Genomic DNA, 18,185 nt, shown 5'->3' with positions numbered 1-18,185 from the left:
TTCACTTGTCTTTGAGCACGTGCTTGTCTCGATGCTGGATTTCTTTCCAGGCATCCCACGCATGTTTAATGGGTGCCCTCTCTGCATCGGGCACTCTGAGCCCATGCCTGAGGGACACCCCCTCCTCCTGCTGCTTGAAAGGGTGGCCTTCCAAGTGAATGTTCTGGAGTTTCCCCACCTCCCTGCTTCCCTCGGGACAATCTCCTTTCACATGCGATGGTTTTCTTTTGCAGATGGATGACAGTGAGGAAGTCTCTAGGTCCGATGTCCTGTCCTGTCATCCCCACAAGGAGGCACCAGCTTAGCAGAAACACCTGCTGCTATATCACCTGAGAGGCCAAGTGAAGTGGAAAGTGGACTACAGCCCATGCAGGACAAGAGCCCTGGTCTGGCCCACAGCCCTGGCTCAGCTGTTAAGAGTGCTTACTGCTCTTGCAGAGGACCTGAGTTTGGTTCCCAGCCCCACGTTAGTGGCTCACAACTGCCCGTAACTCCAGCTCCAAGGAATCAGGTGCCTCTTCTGCCTCCTCAAGCACACACACACACACACACACACACACACACACACACTCACACACACACAAAAAATAAAGGGACTGGAGATACTCAGCAGTTAAAAGCACTTCCTGCTCTTTCAGAGCACACAGGCTCAGTCCCCAGCACCCACACAGTGGCTCACAACCATCTCTAACTTTATCTCCAGGTATCTTTGGGTCTTCACCAGCACCAAGAACATACAAACTGGGTTGGGGATTTAGCTCAGTGGTAGTGGACTTGCCTAGCAAGCACAAGACCCTGGGTTAGGTCCTCAGCTCCAGGAAAAAAAAAAAAAAAAAGAACATACAAACTTCGAGTTCATGAATGCAGGCAGAACCTTCACATGCATAAAAATAAATTTAAAATCAACTTAAAATGAAGCCTACTTCAGGGAGCTTCTTGTCAACATTTAAAATAAGTAAAATAAAAAACTCTTACACCCCCCCCCAAAAAAAAAGATGAGAGTATGTAGTCAGAGAGCAGTTGGTAGGGGTAGCGGGCACTCCTATGACTAGGGGTTCTGGTCAGAGCAGCCTAGGCAGCCGGTCCCATTCGGTGTTCCCTGTGTCTGTCCATGTCCAGCTGGAGAGCCGATTCAGGCAAAGTTCAAGCTAACTGGGGCAGTATCACAAGGGCAGGCTAATGTCGCACATATTTAATGTCTGTGATGCACAGACACTGGCCAGGGGCAGTGGCCAGCAGCACATACCAAATGGGCATCAGCCTGGAAAGAAAATGTATTTAAATCAGAGCTCCAAAATATAGAAAATGAATTAACTTTTTCTCTGAATCTTCGACGTTCTTCCTCTGTCCCCTAGTTTACTTCAAAAGAAGAAACTGAGTATTTCCCCACCCTTCCAGTGCTGGAGAGGGAACTCGGCGCTCCTCCAATGGACTCCACACGGTGCCCTATATTGTTTTCTTTGTGCACCAGGACAGAAGAGTGGGGGAGGCACTGTCCCAGCAAACTCTAGGCTCCAGCATAGACTTTATGCTCACGGCTGGCCTCCAAGGCTGCTTTGAACCTTGTCTGAAACAAGTAAGAACTGCTTTTGTCAATGAGTGGATGATTGGACAGATCTGTCTGGAGCTGCACAGAAGGGCTTTAGGGGCGGTGCTTGCTTTAGAAAAACAAAAGATCATCCGGGAGAGCCGGAGTGTCAGGAAACACTGGTGCGTTTCAGCCGCCTGTGCAGATTCCCTTACCAGTCCAGTGAGGCAAGGGTTCTGTGAGAGTCAGCACTGGGAACTTGTCTCTGCTTGTGGAAGCTTAGACATGATGGTGGCAATGTCAGCAAGATGAGCAGCTGGGAACATGATGCTGTGACCACCAATGCCTCCTTGACTTCAGCCCTTTTGTTTACTTTTTTCTACTTAGCCCAGGCTGGTTTCCAGCTCCCAATCCTGCTGTGTCCGTTTCCTCAATGCTCCAGTTACAGGCATGTGGTACCATGCCACACCAATGCCTTGGGGGTGAAGGGGGTGTAGGGGATCAAGACAAGGTTTTCCTGTGTAGCCCTGGCTGTCCGTGAACTAGTTCTGTAGACCAGGCTGGCTTTGAACTCAGAGATCCGCCTGCTCTGCCTCCCCAGTGCTGGGATTAATGGCACACCTAGCTCCCAATAACGTTTTTAAAACTATGTTTCGTGTATTAGTCTTTTTTCTGCCGCTACAACAAAACAGCACAGCACAAATCCAGGTCTGGTGGCTTGTGCCTATAACAACTGCGTTTGAGAAGTAGCTTTGGGAAGATCCAAGGTTATCCTGGGCTACAGAGTGAGTTTGGAGGTAGCCTGGGATACATGAGACCCCAAGAGGGTGGAGAAGGAGGAAAACAAGAAGAGGAAGAACAGGAGGGAGTTATTTATTTGATACTGTTTTGGAGTCTGAAGGTCCAAAATTGGACCACACTATCAGGTCAGTCTCTTGAAGAAGGCTTCAGGCAGCATATGGGAGTGATCGGATGGAAAGCCAGGAAGCCAATGGGCGAGGAAGGGCAGGATGCTCTTCTTCTAACATCTTGTTCTCTTGGGAAGGAAGTGGCATGCCCTGAGGAGTAGTCTAATGTCTTCATGGATGATACCCCAATAAACAACTTAAATCAAATCCTATTAGACCCGAGCCTCTCATAAAGCCAGAGACACATGAGCCTTTCGGAACAAAGCACATCAATCCAAAGCATCGCGACGTGTTCTATTGCTAGATAAAAACGGACATTCAATCGTATTTCAGAAAGCGCGAAAGGGAGGCAGTTGTGATGGGGCTAGGAATGGCCTTGGCAGTTGGCCTGGCAGCAGGAGAGAGGGATTGGCTCAAATCAACACAGTAGATCAAGTAGCAATGACACCCAAGGGCGGTGGTGGGAGCGGTTAGTGGGTGGAATTACCAAGAGGAACTGTCACGGGCTGTTCTAGCTGTTGCTGGGATAAAACACTCTGACCAAAAGCAACTTAGGAGAAGAAAAGGTTTATGTCAGCATACAGGTCACAGTTAGTCATGGAGGAAAGTCAAGGCAAGACTTCAAGCAGGAACCAGAAAGCAAGCCTGCTTGCCTTTCCACACATTACCTCTCACCAAAGAACTCACAGCCACAGAACTGGCTCACTCAGGCTCATGCTCAGCTGTATCCTAGAGAGCCCAGGATCATCAGCCTAGGTATGGTGCCACCCATAGTGGGCTGGGCCCTCCCATATCAGTTATCAATAAACGTGACTCCTCACAGACTTGCCCACATGCCAATCTGATCCAAGGAATTTCCCAGCTAAGACTCCCTTCTCAGGTGAGTCTTGGTTGTATCAAGTTGACAGTAAAAGCTAAACAGGTCACAGGCTAAACTGACCAAACAAGATTCTTGCTGAAGAAAGGTGGGTGACAATGACAACATTGCAGGATGGTGGAGGAGGAGAAGCTAAGCGGACGCTGAGGGTGACCAGCCACCCAGGGTGGGAAGTTCTTGCTACAACTTGACTTTTATACCTGTAATCCCAGGCTCAGGCAGGAAGATCAGGACTTTCAGGAACCATGTATAAACAAGAAAGTGGCTGGGCAGTGGTGGCACACGCCTTTAATCCTAGCACTCAGCACTCGGGAGGCAGAGGCAGGCAGATCTCTGTGAGTTCGAGGCCAGCCTGGGCTACAGAGTGAGATCCAGGACAGGCACCAAAACTACACCAAGAAACCCTGCCTCGAAAAACGAAAAAACAAGAAAGTGGGGGGGTGGGGGCGGTGGAGATGAGGGGAGCTTGATTTGGTTTTGATGGTAGTGGTGGTTTCCTCTGGTTGGAGTTTTGTTTGTTTGTTTTTGGTTTCTCAAGACAGGGTTTCTCTGTGTAGTTTTGGTGCCTGTCCTGGAACTCACAGAGATCGCCTGCCTCTGCCTCCTGAGTGCTGGGATTAAAGGCATGTGCCACCACCGCCCAGCCTGCCTAGAATTGAGACCAGGATTACCTCAAACTCACAGAAATCTGCCAGCTTCCATTTATCAAGTGCTGAAATTAAAGGCATACACCACTAGGCCCAGCCAGTCCAACCAATCACTTTATCCAGACACCTTCACTGTCTAGTCTAAAGTGAGCTTCCTAGGGCATGAGGAAGTGAGGTAGCATGAATTGACATAAAGGAAAAAACCCCGTCAGTAGTGGGGGAAGAACATTAGAGTTGGGAAGGGGATACAAGATTTTCTGCATGGTCATCTAACAGAGACAAGAAGGTAGACTTGGCAGTAGATAGAGAGCTCTCCTTGAGTCATTCAATCACATGGCATGGTTCATGTTACTCTCAGGACAGTTTATGTATGCACCTTCCAGACAGTCGCTGAAGGAGCCAGGGACACAACTCAGTGGGAGAGCATTTGCCGGCCAAGCTCACACCCTAGTTTCTATCTCCAGCAATGTAAAAAACAAAACAGAACAGAACAAAAAGCTTATCAGAGGTTGCAGATCCTGTTTCTGAGCCGACTTCTGGAAAGCCCCCACAGCTGGGAGCTGGAAGCCTCCCAAAACCACCCAAAGAGAGCTGAGTCATCTGATTTCATCCTGACACCCAAACACGAAAACACCTAAGTTCTGGCATTACAGTCTTCGACCTGGAATCTCTCTACAGTGCTCAAGCAATTCTCCTGTGTAACTGGTGCCCCTTGTCTGGCTGAAATAAAGTTATTCTGTATGTTTTGTGGTGCTGGGTCAAACTCGGGCTTTGTTCGCGAAGGGCAAGCTCTCTAGCTTTAAAGGGAGGCATTTTCATAGATAATTATAGTCATGAGTTACAAGGCTCAGAAGTGGCCATTTTGCCTGGCTTACATTTGCTGCTGGCATGCAAGAAGTTGCCTGTCAACAAACACTGGATGGAAACACAAGCTGCTCAACAGATGTTTGCTCAAAATAGTTTACCCATGGGAGCCCAGCTTTCGTGGTGTGTCAGCCAAGTGCCAGGTGTTGGTTAAGTCTGCTGGGGACAGGAAGCAGAGTAATAGCTATCTCCTGAGAAGTAACTGGCTGTAAGCTTAACAAGACATAGTCTAACTTGAGTAGTTTGTTTGTTTGTTTGTTTGTTTGTTTTTTAAGATTTATTTATTTATTTATTATGTATACAGAAGAGGGCGCCAGATCTCATTACAGATGGTTGTGAGCCACCTTGTGGGTCCTGAACTCAGGACCTCTGGAAGGGCAGTCGATGCTCTTAACCTCTAAGCCATCTCTCCAGCCCATTGAAAGGGGTTTTTAACATTTATTTAGTTATGTATGTGTATGAACATTTTGCCTGCATGTTTGTCTATGAACACCATTATCCCTGATACCTGAGCAGGCCAGAAGAGGGCATTGGATCTCCTAGAATTGGAGTTACAGACAGTTGTGAGCTACCATGTGGGTCCTGAGAACTGACCTTGGGTCCCCTCTGTAAGAGCAGCCAGTGCTCTTGACTCCTGAGCCATCTCTCCAGCCCCAGAAGAGTTTTATTTTTATTTTATTTAACATAAAAACAGGTTATAATTCAAAAGTCCAGGGCTATTTTAAACAGTAAAATATATTCTCTGTAGAAAATAGTAAAAATGATATAATTTCCAAATAAGCCCTTTTAAGTCAAACAATAGCTGAATTATACATATAAATATTGATTAGCTTCTGGGATATAGAGAAACCTATCTTCATCTGTTCAGAGAGCTAAGTTTTACTCAAGTTGTGTAAGTGAGATTCCTTTTTATCTTCCCCTTCGCTGTTTGATTTATGGCAGACATTTTTCTATAAGGCTAATCCATAATCTAAAAAGATTTTAGCCTCCCCTCCTGAAAGTACAGCCAGCATATTCTTTCATCAGCTTGATACAGTACTAATTCTTTTCCTAATAGTGAAACGTTTCACTAATGCTTGCCCAGTGATTGAGCAAAACCAAAATTTATTATAAGCCACAGTCATCCTAGGGTCCCCACTGCTATGTAGCCTCCCTGGACCTGTGGGTTGCAGTCTGATTGTTCTTTGCTTTATATCTAGTATTCACTTATGAGTGAGTACATACCATTTTTGTCCTTCTGGGTCTGGGTTACCTCACTCAGGATGATATTTTCTAGTTCCATCCATTTTACTGCAAATTTCATGCTGTCATTGTTTTTCTCTGCTGAGTAGTACTCCATTGTGTATATTGTGTATATGTACTACATTTTCTTAACAGAAGAGTTTTAATACTTAGTCATACAGAGTGATAAAAATGGTCTTAAATTGGTGTAATAGTTGGACTTCTGCTTCCAGCAATCTAGATGAGGAGATTTGGATCGGGCATAGTGGTGCATGCCTTTCATCCCAGCACTCAGGAGGCAGAGGGCAGTGAGTATCGCTCTAGACCAGCCAGAGTTACCTGGTGAGATCCTGTGAGAAGAGAAAGTGTGTGTTGATTTGCTTTTTGTTCCCTTTTGTCTAGAACAACCAAATATGGTCAAGACACTAGCCAGGCCACAAAGGACAGTAACATTTGGGAAATGGGCAAAGAGGAGGATCCTTTTTTATTACACCAGTTTACTGTCTTCAGGCTTTCCAGGCTAGAATGCAGAGAAGAGAAAATGAGGCAAAACCCAATGGAATTCCTTAGATCAGTGGTTCAAACTGTGGCAGCCCCTTTGGGGGAATGAATGACCCTTTCGCAGGAGTCACCTAAAACCATCTACATATCAGATATCTACATTGCAATTGTAACAGCAGCCGAGCAGTGGTGGTGCTCTCCCGTAATCCCAGCACTCAAGAGGCAGAGGCAGGTGGATCTCTGTGAGTTCGAGGCCAGCCTGGTCTACAGAGCTAATTCTAGGGCACCCAGGGCTACACAGAGAAACCCTGTTTCAAAAAGCCAAACAAAATAAAACAAAACAAACAGTAGCAGCAACAAACAAAAATTCGTAACAGTAGCACAGTTACAGTTATGAAGTAGCAACACTGATACTTTTATGGTTGGGCCTCACCATAACACGAGGAACTGTATTAAAGGGTTGTAGCATTAGGAAGGTTGAGAACCACTGCCTTAGATGAACTGACAGCTGAGAGGCCTGGAAGATAAAGGCAGATAGAGTTCAAAGGACAAAATGCCAGGGAAGAGAGAACTGTACCCAGACACACAGAAGATACCAGAGATTAAGCCCCTGTTTGGGGAGAAAACCAGCAGTTGCAGCTACTTGGGAGGCAGATGTTGAACAACTGCTTTATTATTGTTTTTAAATTTTGTAGTGTGTGTGTGTGTGTGTGTGTGTGTGTGTGTGTGTGTGTAAGTTTTTGTGTACCACATACACAAAGGCATCCTTGAAGGTTCACCTGATGTAGGTACTGGGAACCGAACCTAGGTCCTCTGAGCAATTAAGAAATCACTGAGCCATCTCTCTAGTTCTTGGTAGTTTGAGGTTTTATTTGTTATTGTGCTGTTTTCTTTTTCTTTCTCTCTCTCTCTCTCTCTCTCTCTCTCTCTCTCTCTCTCTCTTTCTTTCTTTCTTTTTAAGCTGAGGATCGAACCCTGGGTCTTGCACTTGCTAGGCAAGTGCTCTACCACCGAGCTTTGTTTTCTTAAAACAGGATCTATGTAGCTCTGGCTATCCTAGAACTCACTATGGCTGGCCTGGAATTCACAGAAATCTTCCTGCCTCTGCCTCTGGATTGCTCGGATTAAGGGCATGCACCATCAGAACCTGCTTGTTTTTGAGACAGGACCTCATGTAACTCAGGGCAGCCCCAAACTGTCTATGTAGCTGAGTGTGGCCTTAAACATCTACAGCTGCCCCTAGAGTAGTAAACATACTGGCAAATGCCACAAAGCCCAGTTTATGGTGGGCTAGAGAATGAACCCAGGATCTTCTGCATGCTAGGTAAGCGCTCTAGTAATGGAGCTACCTCCTTAGCCTTTGAGGAAGAGCACCTGAGTTCAAGAGTTGAAGCCCTGGATTCCATCCGTAGCACTCGACGTGTTATAGCATGCCTGTAACCCCAGCACTTGCCTCAAACGTGCAAAAAATAAGTCTTTTTCTTCTGGAAGTCTTTTGCTGTTGCTGGAGATCCAACCTAGGGACCTAGTGGATTCCAGGCAAGGGTTCTATTATTGAGCTACAACTTTGCTCTGTCTTTTTAAATGCAAATACTTTCTTTTTTTTTTCCCCTTTTTTTTCTTTTTTCGAGACAGGGTTTCTCTGTGTAGCTTTGCGCCTTTTCTGGAACTCACTGGTAGCCCAGGCTGGCCTCAAACTCACAGAGATCCCCCTGGCTCCGCCTCCCGAGTGCTGGGATTAAAGGCGTGCGCAACCACCGCCCGGCCGCAAATACTATTCTTTAATTAGTTATTCTTCATAACCATTCATGACAAAACCCGATTTGGACAAGCGGCCCGCACAGAGTCCCTGCCGCACATTGCATTTGGGCCTCAGCCACCAGCCCTCACCAAAACTGCAAGGAAGCTTCAGGGAGCCACGCCCAGGGCTCCATCACATCCCTGCACCACGTGCGATCTGACTTTCTTTGCAGCTGCAGAGAAAGTCCCTAAGTGGGTGTAGCCCAGACACACCCCGGCTGTGTCCTCAAGATCCAGTGGATTCCGGTCCTTAGACTGAGCAGCAGCAAGGAAAACCTACGCCCCGCAGGGCTGAGGCTGGACGGTTTCCTCCCCAGCATCCGCCCTGGCCGCGGTCACCTAGCAACCTCAGCCACGTACTCACAGACAGTAGGCATTGCCGGGAGGGTCACGTGAGTAGACAGAGCCACCCACTGTGCGCATGCACTGCAGGCTGGTGCTGTTGCGCACGCGCAGTGTGGGCGAAGACCGCTGTGGGCAGACGTGACCGCAGGGAGAGCCACGTGCAGTTCAAAGGCTTTTTCTAAGTCTGCGGGTGGAAGTGTTTCGTTACGAGAAAACATGGCAGATTTTAAAGTCTGTCTCCCCCAGGAAAAGAAAGTTCTCAGCAATCGGTTTGCCTCTAAAAGAGTTTCGTGGCAAAGGGTGAATTTTAAAGACACGGAATTGTTTTTTCCTGGAAGAGTGAGTGTATCGGGCGTACAGTCTGCTGCGATAGTTGCTGCATTTCAGAAGTTTACTTCTGAGTCATGTTTTATTTGAGACAGGGCCCAGACGGCCCCCAAACCTCGGATCCTTCTGCCTCGGCTTTCCCAGTCACATCGGATCCTTCTGCCTCGGCTTTCCCAGTCACATCGCATTCTTGATCTATATTAAGAGTAACCCTGGTTTATGACTATCCCCACCTGGCTGTCGGATATTCTGCAGACCAACATACCTAGTGACCAATGTGAAAGGGATTTGAGATGATTGGGATGGGACAGTCTCTTAAAAACTCATGCACTGGATCACTTAGCCCAGGTTATCCTGGAACTCCTAAATGCCTCCAAGCTTTCCAGTTTTGGGATTATAGGCTTGTTCCACAACACCAGGCCACTAACATCTTCCTTTCTGATACACTTCCCTCCAGCAAGTGGAGGCATGCACTCACGCAGGCAGGCAGTAAGTTAATAAACGTTGAAGAAATGAATAAATGTTCGACTTTCAACAGGTTCTAGGCAGAAGTGGGGGGGTGGGGCATACCTGTGATCCCAGAACTCTGGAGGCTGAGGCAGGAAATGTGCCATGAGTTCAGAGCCAAGCCAGGTAGCAGGCTAGTCCAGACTACATAGCAAGACCTGCCTCACAAACTTAGATTCCGGGGATGCAGCTCAATTGGTGGAGTACTTACTTAGCATTCACAAAAGCCTTGGGTTCAATTCCTAGAACCAGCTGTACAGAAGCAGGTAAGCCATACCTGTAACCCTGGCATGTGGGAAAATGACGAGTTCAAGGCTTATCATAGCTTCATGCTGAACTTGAAGCCTGCTGAGCCCACGCGAGACTGTCTTAAAAAACAAAGCAAGGGGCTGGAGAGATGGCTCAGAGGTTAAGAGCACTGCCTGCACTTCCAGAAGACCTGAGTTCAATTCCCAGCAACCACACGGTGGCTCACAACCAGATCTGGTGCCCTCTTCTGGCGGGCAGTCATACATGCTGTATACATAATAAATAAATAAATCTTTAAAAAACAAAACAAACAGAAACAACAGTTCGGTTCTATTTGCTAAGTGCAACCCGAGAAAGTTTCTCCAACCCGAGAAAGTTTTTCTTGAAGAGAAAGAAAAATAGGATTTTTTTCTTTTTGAACAAGGTGGGGATCTTGAAGTAGGTGTGTCAAGGATAGGTCAACAAATTCCTGCTCAGATGTCAACAGTAATTCCTTTCATCACAGAAGTTTCCTCAGAGCCTACCTAGAGATCTGTAGCCTACAACTGATAGTTTTATTCTCTATCAAAATTCAAACAACTTAAGAAAAGCAAAATTTTCAGCAGCCATACAGATACTAGGATTAGTGCTGGAGAGATGACTTGGTAGTTGAGAGCACTGGCTACTCTGCATTCAATTCCCAGCACTTACATGACAGCTCAAGACTGTCTGGAACTCCTGTTCCAGGGGTTCTGACACCCTCATACAGACATACATTCAGGCAAAACACCAATGCACATAAAATTAATTAAAAAAAAAAAAAAAAGATACAGCCGGACGGTGGTGGTATATTCCTTTAATCCCAATACTCAGGAGGTAGAGACAGGCAGATCTCTGTGAATTCGAGGCCAGCCTGGTCTACAAAGCGAGGGTTCCAGGAAAGAGGCACAAAACTACCACTGAGAAAAATACTAGGATTAGTTCAGATCCTTTCCAAAGAACAGGTTGTTTTTTGTTTGGTTTTGAGGCAGGGTCTCTGTGTAGCCCTACCTGTCCTGGAACTCCCTATATAGACCAGGCTGGCCTCAAAATCAGAGATCACCCTGCCTCTTCCTCACGAGTGCTGGGATCATAAGCCTGCGCTACCACCACCAGCAAGAGCAGGTTTTGAAAAGAGGACCTTAAGAGTATAGAAGTCTCCAGTGGTGGTGGCACACGCCTTTAATCCCAGCACTCGGGAGGCAGAGGCAGGTGGGTCTCTGTGAGTTCAAGGCCAGCTTGGTCTACAAAGCAAATTCCAGGAAAGCCAGGGCTGTTACACAGAGAAACCCTGTCTCGAATACCCGCACCCCCCCCCCCCCCCCCCCCCCGCCAAAAAAAAAAAAAAAAAAAAAAAAAGAGTCTAGGAGAAGGAGGAGCAAATGAAGAGCCCAGGAGCAGAGGGAAGAGCACTGAGGTTGAGTTTCCCACACACCAACTTTGACTCATTTTGCAGTTTTGCCCAAGGCTGATTCTTGCATTCAAAATATCAATCTCTAGCCCCAAACATAGGAATTAGGCAAATCTTGGCACCAGCTATCAGAGGGGAGCAAAGTTCATACTTCCCTGAAATGTATCCACAATCCAGAGTACAGGTGCACTGGAGAGGAGGTCACTCCGAGTGTGGTGGGACTGGACATGTGACAAGGGAGCTGCAGGTGCCTTATATAAGTGCACGTGATCCTGGCCAAAGAAATAGGAAGTGTATGTGTAAAAACACTCGGGAGGCTGAGGCAGGGGGATCTCTGTGAGTTCAAGGCCAGTCTGGTCTACATTGTGAGTTTGAGGACAACCAGAGCTACACACAGTGAGACCCTGTCTCCAAAACAACAAAAATCAACAACAACCAATAAAGAATAAAATGAAGTTCTATGTACTCTCACTTGACAAGGTGGAAATGAAGAGGAATTAGGGTCTACTTTGAGCAACCTAGCCAGGAGATGATAAAGAGGTGTGGCATGTAAGTGCAGCCTCAAGCAGGCATTTTAAAGAACACTATACAATTCCTAAAGAAAATGTAATAGTTCAAAAGTATTTACAAGGTTGGACATGGTGGTCAGGGACTTTAATCCCAGCACTGGAGAAGCAGAGGAAGGCAGATACTTTTGAGTACAAGGACAGCCTGGTCTAGATAAAGAACTCTGGACCAGCTAGCACTACATAGTGAGACCTTGCCTCAAATGAAAAAAAAAAATTTACAATATAGACACATCAATCAGTAGGTGTCAGGATGATGGCTCAGTGGATAAAGGGCCTAGATGTGCAAGCCTAATGCAGGAGTTGGATGTCCAAAAGCCATATTAAAAGCTGGATGCAGCAGGCCGTGGTGGTACAGGCCTTTAATCCTAGCACTGGGAGGCAGAGGCAGGTGGATCTCTGAGTTGGAGTCCAGCCTGGTCTACAGAGTGAGTTCTAGGACAGCCAGGACTATACAGAGAAACCCTGTCCCCAAAAACCAAAGAGAGAGAGAGAGAGAGAGAGAGAGAGAGAGAGAGAGAGAGAGAGAAGGGGGAGTAAGAATCAACGTTTGATAGTTGTTCTCTGATACCCACCCACCCATACACCACTCCCTCCCCCCAGTAAATATGTTTTAAAAATCAGGGTAAATTAGGTGTGGTGGTACATGTCTGACAGGAGAATGCCAATGTTGAGGCTAGCTTGGACTACATAGCATAGTGAAACTGTCTCAAAAAATAAGAAAACAACCATACAAAGAATAATTAAAAAACCAAACCCAAATAGGCTTGTAAGATGGCTGATAGGTAAAGGCACTTCCTGCTAACATTGAGGACCCGAGTTTGCCAACCCTGCCCCCACATGATGGAAGGAGGAAAGGGACTCCAGCCAGTTGCTCTCTCATCTCCACATGTACCCCTCCCTTGTCATGAGCACACCCACCAACATCTAACACAGCACACAGAAATAAATGTACTTTTCAAATGAAAACAACAACAACAAAATCAGTAGATGTCTTTAACTAGTTGGCTGTTTCCAGCAGAGAATTAGGCAAGAACTGAGGAGGCGATGGGAACCTTGTTGGCAGTGACCACGGAGTAACCAAGGTGGTTTGGAGCACAACAACGTGACAAGTGTGGGCAGAGCATCTGTGCTCCAGTCAAGGGAAAAGATAGAAGCTTCGATTATTATTTTTATCATTAATTACATAATTACGTGTGTGGGGATGCGAATAGGTGCCCACAAAGGCCAGAAAAGGGTGTCAGCTCCTGCAGAGCTGGAGTTACAGGCTGTTGTGAACTATCCCACATGCATGCTGGGAACTTGGGCCTCTGCAAGAGCAGTGTGTGATCCTAACCTCTGAGTCATCTCTCCGGCCCAGAGTTTAGATTCTTACTTCCTTCCAATTTGAAAAAGCCTCCCAATCACTCTGTGTGTGTATTTAGGGAAGTAAATTAAAGTCTTCAGGCCTCAATTTCCTTATCCAGGAAATAAAAATTACGGTTTGAGAACATTTTGAAGAATAGTCCTATATGAGGAATCTTACCGGTTGCTGGGTCTGGTGGCGTAAAAGCTCCTGAAACAGACTGTAGGCTCAGTCAAGCCTCATGCTCATGTCTCTAATACCAGCACTCTGGAGGTTGAGGCAGGAGGATTGAGAGTTCCAGGTTGGCCTAGACTACATAGGACCTATTTCAAAAAATAGACATGACTCTAGGCTCAAGTCAGATTGCTTGTTTTGACTCCCAGAGCTGCTATTAAATGTTTTTGTGTCCTTAGGCGAGTGGCTAAGTCTCTATCCCTCCACTTCTTCTGTAGAATGGAGGGAATACCTCATGGGACTTTGCTGAGGCCTCAGTGACTCACCACAAAGAGCTCAGAAGAGTTCTTGGCACAGAGTGAGCATTTGGTAAATGTTAGCGATCATTTGAAAGGTGCTTGACAGCAGTGATCAATTAATGGGACTGGTTTTTCATAAGCCATGTTATTCTGGAGCAGGACTCCAGGTTCTAAGACTCCCTCTTCTAAACCTTCACCTCACTGCAGCCTAAGTTAGGACCAGGACTGATCTGTCGTTTGCGGTGACAGGTGGTAGATGTGCAAAGTCTATCTTGTAGTGTGAGTGGACTAGAGTCCACACTGAATCAGATCCTAAAAGGCAGTTGACTGGAGTCCAAACAGGGTGAGGCATGAGAGGAACTGAGCTGACTGGAAGGAGCTGGGAGAACTTTGTGCTTCTGGATTTGGCTCTGAAGAGGCAGGACCAGGTTCAAGGCCATTTGAGCAGTGAGCAGAGCTTTATTAAAGTATTACATACTTCATGCAGCAATTGGCAGTTCATTCAGTTTATTGTCAAGACAGGGTCTCTCTGTTATACAGCTCTGGCTGTCCTGGAGCTGGCTAGGTATACCAAGCTGGCCTCAAACTCCCACAGACCACTTGCCTCTGCCTCTGGAGTGCTGGGATTAAAGGCATGTGCCACTATGCCCAGCTGAGACACGGTTTTACAAAGGACGCAGGCTGGCCTTGAACTTCCCATTCTCCCACTTTAGCCTCTTGAGTGCTGGGATTATAGGTGTGCACCATCATGCCAGCTCAGCTTAATAAGGTTATAAGATCTTCACCACAATCAATCTTAGAACATTTTCACCATCCCCCAAAGAAATTCTGCTATGGGCAGAAATTCATCATGCTATGGGCAGCAGGAATATATTATAAGAACTCTGTTGATTATGGCAAAGCCACTACCCGAAGGGATCAAGGAATTCCTTCAGAGGAAGCCAAATCCATAAATTTATAAATTCCTGGCGGGTGGCGGTGGCACACACCTTTAATCTCAGCACTCGGGAGGGAGAGGCAGGTGGATCTCTGTGAGTTCGAGGACAGACTGGTCTACAGAGGAGATCCAGGACAGGCACCCAAACTACACAGAGAAACCCTGTCTTGAAAAAAAATACAATACAATAAATTCCCCCTGCCTGTCTGCATTTGCCGCCATAGCCACCTTCGTGAGCGGTACCTCCTTGTGGTCTTAATTCACAATTGCATTTCCTTTTGATCAACAGATCCTGGGAGCCAGAACTTCAGAGCGAGAGTATAGCATACAGAGGAGATGGCTCTGAGAATTCTGGAGCCTCAACTGCAAAGCCTCAAAGGCTGCTGATGACTCAGTGGCTAGGGCTAAATTCATCTGGAAGGTTCTAAACTCAGACACTTGCTAGGTTTTTCCGGCTGAGCGGCTTTGACCTCAGTCAGCTAAGTCGTGCCTGAAACAGCCAGGTGTCTCCTCCATGGTGATCTCCCTTCAAGAGATAATTTGGGTGTCCTCACTGGCTCCCAAGAGCTAATTGTCTAAGAGAACCAGGTTAAATGCCGTTCAGACTTCAGGTCAGAAAGCCGCTCAGTGTTACTTGCATAGAATCGTTCTACACCACAATTCAAATGTAGGGACTTCTTTATCTTCTGAGCCAAACTGGTCTCAACCTCTCTTTTTAGTTGAGAATGGTCTTGATCTTCTGATTGTCCTGCTTCTAGCTCCAGAGTGCTGGGGTCACAGGCATGTGTGTGCATGCTAGGTAAGTACTCTAGCAGCTGAGCTACACCCCCATCTCCCACCCTGTCTTGAGACACAGAGTCAGTATGTGGTCAGATGCCTAAAACTGGCAGTCCTCTCAATTCTGCCTCCAAAGCATTGGGATTACAGACATGCTCCATCATGCCCAGCTCACATATCACTTTTTTTCTTTTAAGGCAGATTTTATATGTGTATGCATGTGCCTATGTGTATATATATGCACAAAGTATATGCAGTATCCAAGAATAGAAGGAGAGGGCATTGGGTCCTCTGGCTGTTGCAAGCCACCCAACATGGGTACTAGGAACTAAGTGAAGCTTTTCTGAAAGAAAAACAAGAGCTCTTAACTCCTGAGCCATCTCTCCAGCCACATCCCACATGCCTCTTCTTCTTCTTCTTCTTCTTCTTCTTCTTCTTCTTCTTCTTCTTCTTCTTCTTCTTTTTTTTTTTTTGAGACAGGGTTTCTCTGTGTAACAGCCCTAGTTGTCCTGGAACTAGTTCTGTAGACCAGGATGGCCTTGAACTCACAGAGATCTGCCTACCTCTGCCTCCGAGTGCTGGGACTAAACCTGTGAGCCACCATAGCCCAGCCACATGCCACTTCTTAATGGGAGAAAAAGCATACAGGATGGGGTGATTGTGATGGCCATGGTAGGAAATAAGTTCTTCCAGAACCAAGAACCCGAGTACTAATAGAAACAAGTCACAGAGAGGCTGTGGAGATGGCTCAGCTACCAAGAGTACTTGTCCTTTTTGCAGAGGACCCAGGTTCAGGTCCCAGTACCCACATGGTGGCTCACAAACATCTGCAGCTCTAGTTCCAGGGGATCTGATACCTTCTCCTGGCCTCCAGGGCATCAGGCAGACACATGGGGCACATATGGTACAGACGTGCAGGCAAAAAAACGCTCCACACTTAAAATTACATATATGTATATATACATATATTTGAATGTACCTAATTTAAAACCTACTTTAAACCTCCTCTGCTTTAGAAAGCATCGTGCATGTTTTATTTGACACCATCCTCATCCCCCTTTCCCGGACAGTGTCCATTAAAGCTTGTTGAAAATGCTAAACACTAAACACCTGCTTTCCTAGCCTCTGGTACAGCTACTTGACACAGGCCTGTCCTGTAAGATACCAGCCAAAAGTCTGTTGATAGACTTCTAGGCAAGCTCCAACCTTCGACAAGAAAATGACTCATGGTGTGGAGACTCCAGCCACATTGCAATCTTTGGGGAAAAGGCCAAGAGAATTGTTACATCCTTAGAGGTAGGTGAAAGGCACTGGCCCTTGTACATTGAGCCAATGAACCGGAGCAGCTGCCTGTCCAGGCCCCTAGGCTGTGAGAAAACAAATCCTTATTTGGTAAAGTCCCAGATAGGGTCTATCAACTCAAACTTAGCAAACTAAAGGACTTCCTTTGGAGTTGGAATCACAATTCAGGTGTAACAAGTTCATAGAATGCAGAGTCAGTGTTGCAAAGAAAGCAAGCAGGGGGAATCTGATCTGAAATGGGTGAGTAGAGAAACTCCACTGGAATTGGGAAAGAATTGGAGTTGTATGAAAGGCTCCATGTGACTGATTCCTTCAAGCCAGCGTGGTGGTGCATTCCTTTAATCCTAGCGCTTGGAGACAGAGGCCGGTGGATCTTTGTAAGTTCATAGACCAGCCTGGTCTACATAGTAAGTTCCAGGGCTACACAGTGAGACCCTCTCTCAAAAACAGGGTGGGGGCTGCTAGAGACCTGGCTCAGCAGACAAAGGACTGGCTGCTGCTCTTCCAGAGGTTAGATCTGGGTTTAATTCCCAGCACTCACATGTTGGCTCAGAACTATCTATCGTTGACTGACAGTCCCAGAGTATCTGACATCCCCTTTCTTCACCAGCACTGTACTCACTTGGTGCACAGATGTGCATCCACACATACAAAATTAAATTTTTTTTTTTTTTTTTTTTTTTTTTTTACTGGGAGGTGGTGGTGCACGCCTTTAATCCCAGCACTTGGGAGGCAGAAGCAGGCGGCTCTCAGTGAGTTCGAGGCCAGCCTGGTCGACAGAGTGAAGACCAGGACAGGCTCCAAAACCACATAGTGAAATCCTGTCTGGAAAAAACCAAAACTGGATTGGATTAAAGACATTTGCCACAACCACCCAGCAAAATTTAAAATTTTTCAAGAAACGATTCATACAACAACAGCATCTTGATGCCCATTAAATGTCTAGGCACGAGTTAATCATCTTTTAGATGACACAAAGTGTGAAGGTGACCACAGTTCATATCCTGTGGGGCACCTGACATCCTCAGAAATCTCGTTTCCCAACTCCATTTTGAAAGGCTCTTTGGATGTTGTTTTCATTGCAATGTGCCATTTATTTGTATAGTCACTCGGTCCTTGGTACCAGCACTGTCCTGGGGGCCCAGCTTCTCCATTTCTGTCTTTGTAAAAGTCTGCACCTAGAAATTCTCCCATTTCTGCAAACCGAAGTTCTTGCGGTATCCACAACCATCCTGCTTCAACAAAAAAAAAGGATTTAGGTTTTCGTCATGCATTAATTGCCGCGATGAAAACGTGTGACTGTTGTAATGCCAGTTTCCATTTTGAAAAATCTGCTTTAGATCTGCTTGTTTACTCTCCCAAAGCAGATGGAGAGTCAGGAGTGAGGATTCGTTTCTTTCATCCACTTTTACGTCCGCGCAAAGCGCACAGTAGGTGCCTGTTGGCTGGATAACAGAGGTTGTGGCGTGCTCTCGAATTCAGTTATTAAGTCAACCAATAGTGGGTTTCCCCCATCCCCGCATTCCTCCGCACAGGCTCCCTCAGCCCCGCCCCACACCCCGCGCGTCGCGAAGGCGGCTGC

This window comes from Onychomys torridus, chromosome 2 (assembly GCF_903995425.1).
Source record: "Onychomys torridus chromosome 2, mOncTor1.1, whole genome shotgun sequence".
In the NCBI taxonomy this organism is placed as follows: domain Eukaryota; kingdom Metazoa; phylum Chordata; class Mammalia; order Rodentia; family Cricetidae; genus Onychomys; species Onychomys torridus.
Note: the sequence above shows the minus strand (reverse complement) of the source record.